Raw genomic sequence first — 7,772 nt, forward strand, 5'->3', positions numbered from 1 at the left:
ATATATATATAATAAAAATAAGTAAATAAATAATGTTTTTTAAAGAGCATTGGCTGCTCTTGCAGAGGACCCTAGTTAGGTTCTCAGCACTCATATGACAGCTAACAAGTGTCCATAACTCCAGTTCCAGGGGATCTAACACCCTCTTTCAACCTCCATGGGCACCAGGCATGCATGTACAGGGTGGTACTCTCATATGTGGGTGAAATACACATATAAAATAAAAATAAATAAAATCTTTTAAAAGTTTTTTGTTACAATTCCAGAGTGGGGGGGATACATGCAACAGCGCACATGTGGATGTGGTCGTCAAAGGGAGATGGTTCTCTCCTTTCACCATGTGGGTCCTGGGGATCAAACTCAGGTTGTCAGGCTTGGCAGCAAGTGCTTAACCAACTAAACCATCTTGCTGGCCCCAAATGAAATGTTTTAAAGGGAAAATTTTATATTGTATGCCTTCAACAGCACCTCTTCTGCTTTATGAACCATGAGCCCCATGTTTCCCATTTTACACTGGGCCTTGCAAGTTGTGTTGAGCCTCATGAGACCCTCAAAGCAGGAGAGCACAGAGTAGGATTATGCATGGTGGGGGCGACCCCTGCCCAGACTCAGGCTTTAGCAGACCCCCTTGTGAACCAGACCCCTAGTTTGGAGACTAGGAGGAAGAGCCTCCCACAGGAAGTATCTCAGGTCAGAGGAGAGTAACTCTTGTCAGTGTCTCTATCCCAGGATGAAGTGTGTCAGAAAGGTTTCTGAGAAGCCCGGTTCCACCTCTGTGTGGAGCCAGGCCCAGCTGAAGGGGGAAGCTCACAATACTCGGGCAGTGGTCTCAGGAGGACATGGCTGTCAGGGGCTTCTCTCTGGCAATGTGGCTGGCGTGCTTGACAGGGAGCCAGTTCCAGGAGGAAGGACAGGCCTAGACAGACAGAAGGCAGCCATTCCTATAACCCTGGGGACTCCTTTCTTCCCCCAGACCCAAGGGAGAGGAGGGTGAACCATCCCTTCATTAGCAGAGGTACTCAGGACTCCTGTTTCTCCTGGTTCTTGTCGTTTTTTTTAAGGGACCTAAACCAGGGTCCTCTGGCTCTTTCACTACTCCCTTCTTCCGCAACTCTTATCCCTCCTTTATTCTTCATTTTTCTCCATCTCCTCCTCATCCCTTTCTCCTTCCCCCTCTTCGTTCCCCTATCCCTGTCCCTCTCCTCCTCCCCCTCTCCCTGCCTCCTGTTTTCCCCTCCTTCATAGAGTTACAGAGTGAAAGCCCTGGCTAGTGTCCCAGCTCCAGTTGCCACAGGGGCTTAAAACGACCCTTGAGAAGCCTAATGTGTTAGAATCACAGGATGGGTCAGGTCAGTCAGAGCTTACAGAGCCTCTCTTCCAGGAGGGGTCAGTTTGTCAAACACTGTCTCTGGAGTTGATGTCCACAGGTGGGAGTATGCTTATAGTCCAGGGATCGGGCCTTGTTTCTAAGGAGAAGAGAGAGCTGTGAGGCTTAGGTGCCTGAGATGGGCCATTGGGAGTGAGGAGGAGGCCTGTGCAATGTCAGTGACCAGAAGTGACTCAGTCGTAGCCACGTGCCCCTTCCTGCAGGTGGAGGCCACTAGCAGACATGGCAGGCTGTGAGCCTCTAGAAAGGAGAAATATCTGGGGCAACTGCCCTCAAACCCTGGGGTATTGGTATGTTACTACATTTTGGGTTTTTCTCCTTTTTTTGAGAGGAACATTTTCTATTTTTTGTTTATTTTCAGACAGAGGTCTCACTATGTAGCTCAGGCTGGCCTGGAACTCACGGTCCTCTTGCCTCAGCCTCTGAGTGCTGGAATTACAGGTGTGCACCGCTGTCCTCAACTCACTATTGCGTTTTTTGAGGGGCCTCTATGTGTTGAATTCCGTTTGACAGGAGCTAGCTTTGTCTTACTAGAAGAAAAGGAAGGTACTATTTTTTTTTTCCCCTCCCAGATTTTCCTCATTAAAAATAAGTTATACTGGAAAGGCTAGGGATACAGCACAGTTGATAGAGTGCTTGCCTAGCACACACAAAGCCCTGGGTTTGGTTCCCAGCACTGCATAAAACCTGAAATGGTGGCACGTCTGAAATGGTGGCACTATCTCCACGTTCTAATCTCAACACTTAGAATGTGGAGATAGGAGAATCACAGGTTCAAGGTCATCTTTGGCTACATAGGAAGTTTGAGGCTAGCATGGTCTACATGAAACCCTGTCCCCCCCAAAAAAAGAAGAAAACCTCCAAAAACTAAAAAAAAAATAACTATTATTATTTTGGTGTGTTGCTTTCTAAATTTGCTATGCATATTTTTACATTGTTTAAATGTTATCAAATGAATATACCACATTTGTGTTCTTTGACATTTATGTGATTTACAATTTTTTATAGTAAGACATTCATTGTTTTGCGTCTTTGTGAATAATTATATTTTAATAATCTGTTTCATTTAAAAAATGCATAAACTTTTTCACAAATTTCTGATATCCTAGGCAAGAATTTCTATTCTTTGTTCTCTGCGTCTTCTTAGGTGAACAGTTCAGATGTGTGTGGTTAAACCAGCTGATTTCCCACTTTATCATGGATTTAATAACTTAGAAAAGGGCCAATTCTTTGGGAGAGACAAACTACCAATGCGTTCCTCAAGAAGTCGACAAGAATAGCCCTTACCTACTGAACAAGATGAATTCAAAACTGAAAACCCTCTGACAAAGGAAATCCCAGATTCTGATGGCCTCACTGCAAATTGTAATATCAAGTTATTTAAGAGAGAAATAATACCAATTCTATACACACTTTTACAGAAAATAGAAGAGGTGGAAACACTTCTCAGTCTTTCAGAAGCCTAACAATTCCCCCCTATCAAAAGCAGACAAAGACATTCCTAAAAGAAAGCTACAGTCTATGAAGTCTCATGAATATAGATGCAAGATTCCTCACGAAAACATTATCAAAACAGTGTGTGCAGAGGATTGCTCAGAACTGCCACACCAGGAAGCAGCTGGTCTGTCAAGGGGTGAATGGGCACACCCTGTGGTACACTGAAATGATGGGACGCTGCTCCCCAAGAAAAAGAAGCTATGGGTGTACAAACAGGGAGATGACTCGGATGCATTCCGGGGGATGACAGAAGACAGCCCCCGGAGACTGCCACTGCATGATTGTCTCTGTAAGACAGTCTGGAAAAGATGAAGTCATGGGAACAGAGAGCAGATAGAGACCACGGATGGGGGCAGGAGAGCTGCAGCTGCAAAGCACAGGGAATTGTTTTTATCTTTGAGCCAAGGTCTGAGCTATCAGTGGCCTCAAACTTGCTATGCAGTTGAAGATAACCTTGAACTTCCAAGTACTGGGATTACAGGTGTGCACCACCACACCAGGTTTATATAGCGCTGGGGTGGAACCCAGAGCTTAGTGCATGCTAGGCAAGCCCACTACAACTGAGCTACATCCCAGTCCTGAATTTTTTGAGGCAATAGAATAGTTCTGAGTATTGATTATGGTCTTACTAACATATGGTCACATGACTGTGTGCGAAAAGTCCAAAGAACTCTGTACCCCAAAGCTCATGTTTATCACATATTATTTTCAAATAGGTGTAAATGATGCTTCATTTTGTTATATGTAAATAATAATTCAGTTAAAAAGAATTAAAAGCTTCTATTTATGATGTTCTTTTTGGAAAAGGTATAATTGAAAAGATATAAACTAAACAGGTTATAAGGGGTAGGGCTGATTGGGACCAAAAGGCAGGGGGTAACATTCAATTTCTTGACTGTGGTGGTAGCCACAGGACCATCTATGTTCCACAGAACAGTGTGTTTAAACAATAAAGTTACTGTCTGTAAAACCTCCATATACCTGACTAAAAAGTGTTTATACCCTAGATCTCCCAGCCTGCTCTGTCTATCCTGTGTACACATTTTTCTGATGGCACGTATTGACGCATGTCAAGCTATCACCACATGCCCCACTGCTGGGCCTCAGTTTTCTCCCATGCTAAATGGAGGTTTGGTTCTTGTATTCTTGTCCTTTAATGGAGAAGAGCATGGCTTTGAAGTGTGATCATGTGAGGTTCAAAGTCAGTCTCCATGACTTCCCAACTGTGTGACACCAGCACATCATTTATCCTTACCAGAGTGTTAGTCAGGTTTCTATCACTGTCACTAGATAGTCAGGTCTATCACACTATTTGGGCTCAAAGTTTGTCCTCAGCTACTTGACCCTATTGCTTTGGGTCTATGGGGGCATAGAACATGATGGTGGAAGTCTGCTCACCTAATGAATGCCAGGAAGCAAAATGGGGAAGAAGAGGGGGGACCAGTGAGATGGTTCAGTGAATAAAGGTACCCGCCTCCATGTCTGATGACCTGAGTTCAATCCCTAGAACCCATATGGTGGAAGGCTCGAAGTGACTCCCATGACTTGTTCTCTGACCTCCACATGGATGCTGTGACATGTATGCACCCACACGTGTACAGACATATAAATAGATGTGTAAAAAAATCTTTTTTTTTTTTTTTTTTTGTCTTTTTGAGACAGGGTCTCCTTGTAGCCCCAGCTGTCCTGGAACTCACTATGTAGACCAGGCTGGCTTTGAACTCACAAAGATCCGCCTGCCTCTGCCTCCCAAGTGCTGGGATTAAAGGCGTGCGCCACCACACCCGGCAAAAAAATCTGTTTTAAAAAAGAGGAGGAAGAAGGAGCCAGAGTCACCGTATGTTTCATGTGTATACCCTCAATAACTTAATTTCCTTCCATACATCTCACCGCCTGGCTGTCACCTTTTCAATCATGACACAGGCTGGGAACCAAGCCTTTAGCACACAGGCCTTTGGGGGAATGTGCTAGATAGCTTTAGTTGTCAACTTGACACCCCTGGGTTGAGGGGGCCTCAATTAGCGAATTGCCTCCATTGGTCTGTCCTGTGGCCATGTCTGTGGGGTATTTTCTTGATTGTTGGGTGATGTGGGAGGGCTCAGCCCACTGTGGGCGGTGCCATCCCTGGGCAGGTGGTTCTGTATTGTATAAGAAAGCAGATTGGGCATGGGCCAGGGGACCAAGCCAGTAAGCAGTGTTCCTCCATGGCCTGTGCTCTAGCTCCTGCCTTCATGTTCCTGCCCTGGATTCCTACCTTGGGCTCCCTCTGTGATGAACTAGAACCAGGGAGATGTAGGCCAAATGAGGCCCTTCCTCCCCAAGTTGGTACTGGTCAGAATGTTTTGTCACAGCAATGAAGAAACAAACTAGAACAGGAAACATTCAAGATCCAAACCACAGCACTTAACTTATACAGTTATAATAACAACATTTACCTCACAGACCTGCTGAGAGGATGGAATGAGACAGGACAATGGTAGGTACAAGGTAAATATTCCATACATGGTACTCACATTGTATGCCTGACAGTGCCAATCCAAAGAGTGGGCACCTGTGGTGGCTCCCCAAGATGTCTACATCCTAATCCCCAGGTTCATGAATGTCCCCTCCATAGTGAAAGAGGCTTTGCTGATGGGCTGAAGCTGAGGATCTAGAGATGGAGAGACAATCCTGGAGTGTCAGGTGGGCCCCAGGTACTCCCAAGGGTCTTCATAAAAGGAGGAGGGAATCAGGAGGGTCAGAAACAGAGGTATGATGATAGAAGCAGAAGGTGGTGATGTTACAGTCACAATAAAGGCCCTGTTAAGAGAAAACTCCTTCTGGTCAAGAGAAGAGAATCTCTGGCCTGGGTGGAGACCTAACGTTGCAGTTGGGCCAGGTCAATCACCTGGCCTTGGAACCATCCCTAGGAAGGTGGGTTCACCTGATCCATGCTGAAGACATGGTTGGAATACTTCGTCCTTTAATGAAATAATGCACTTTTCCTTCTAGAGTCCTTGCCCATAGTGCTTATGGCCACAGACAGGCAGCTTCATAAATCTGCTCTCTTTAGTGAATTCTTCAGAAAATTGTAACCCTTCCTTTTCTTCTTTTTCCTAAGCATGTTTTCCCTAACATGTTGGGCTTCCCCAGCATTTTGGGTTTACTTATTGTTTCTGCAAAGCCTCCCTCCCCACCGTGTGGCCGCTGGTTCACCACATGCCTGACCTCTGTGCTGGATGCTCTTCCCTAGTCTATTCTCCTCCTTCAGGCCACTGCTGACATTTACAACTTGCCCTCCCCAGGAGGTTTTATTTTTATTTTTTTATTTTTTAAAGACTCTAATAAAATTGTCCTTGACTTTTTGTTTGAGAGTCTGTTCTTAAATTCTTTTATTAATGAGACTAAGAACCCCAAGAAGGGACCCCGATTTCTCCTGTATCATTGTAGGTTATCAGCCAAGGAGTCCAGGCCACATCTAGAAAGGGTAAAGACAAGGATGCACCTTCTCCCCAGAACCTCCCGACACCTCCTTTAGTGTCTTTTGTTTTGTTGCTGTTTTGTTTGAAACAGGGTCTCACTATCTAGCCCTGGCTGACCTGGAAGTCATTTGGAGGACAGGCTGACCTTTGATGTGAGGGTCCTCCTTTCTTTGACTCCTGAATGTGGGATTATAGGAGTGAGCCACCACCCATTTAGATGTGTGACTGTTCTGACCTCTAAGTTTGTGACCACGTGCATTACGAGGGCACTAGGAAATTCACACTGCATCTCCCTTGAAGGGACCCCATTTCCCAGACCAGGGGGACGTGGTATGATACATAAAGAGTAATGAGCTGGACATGCTCTTGCAATGAGAGCAACGAAGGGGACAGAGAATGCAGGGTCCATGAAATGTGTGCACTCTGAGTAAGACTACTCCTGACCATTGTGTGACCACATGCTGCTGCCTCCTTCCTGGCTGAGAGGAAGCCCAGTGACCCTGTCTCCAAACCAGAGACCAAACAAGCCCTTGACACGATGAGGCAGCTGTCTGCACTGGACTGCTGTGGAGTACTCTGTTGAGTGTGTGCTTTAGTCCAGAAGCACCCTCCCCCCACCTTTTTCTCAAGGACCACCCTGGAAACTTTGTCCTGCATGTTCGGAGAAACCCTGTTTTGAATGGGAAGTGATTTTGAGCCTGCCTTTTTTGTTTTGTTTTGTTGGGGGTGCTTTCCACCAATGTCCACTGGAGGGTGCTGTGTATATGTTTATAAGGGACTGTGAACACAAAGCTGTGCATCCTTGAAGCAGGCAAACATTTAAGCAAACATGGACAAAGACATATCCACACACATGAGCCTATATCCAGATACTGAATACATACAGACTTGCAAATATCATACATATAGAGCCCACATGCACATAATTATATGCATCTTTCTATGTCTATACACACATTAAAACAAATACAGACAAACATACATGTACATGGGAACACAGTCACACCCACAATACACATCCACAATGCATACATCCACAAATGTAGTAGGATATGTTTGGACTCACACATGCCGATCTATCCTGATATCTACACACACACACACACACACACACACACACACACACACACACACGTTATACACTGGCAGACAATCACAGCCACGTGTAACATGTCTGTCATAAATATGCCTTCAAGACACAGAGATGTGATTATGCATTAAAACACAGAGACGCACACGTCTAAACAGCAACACGTGTGTACAAGCGGGTTGGGGGGCGGCTAGCCCAGGCCTTTGTTGTTCTACTTTTGTGGAAAATGCTGTCCCTTGAGGAGACCATTAACGTTCTGTTGTTTTCTAAAGAAAACAATGGAAATGTCAACTTCTCAATCCCAGTGGAAGCTGCTTTATCCGTTAAATGTTAATGA

Source organism: Nannospalax galili, unplaced genomic scaffold, assembly GCF_000622305.1.
Source record: "Nannospalax galili isolate Female #2095 unplaced genomic scaffold, S.galili_v1.0 scaffold263, whole genome shotgun sequence".
In the NCBI taxonomy this organism is placed as follows: Eukaryota; Metazoa; Chordata; class Mammalia; order Rodentia; family Spalacidae; genus Nannospalax; species Nannospalax galili.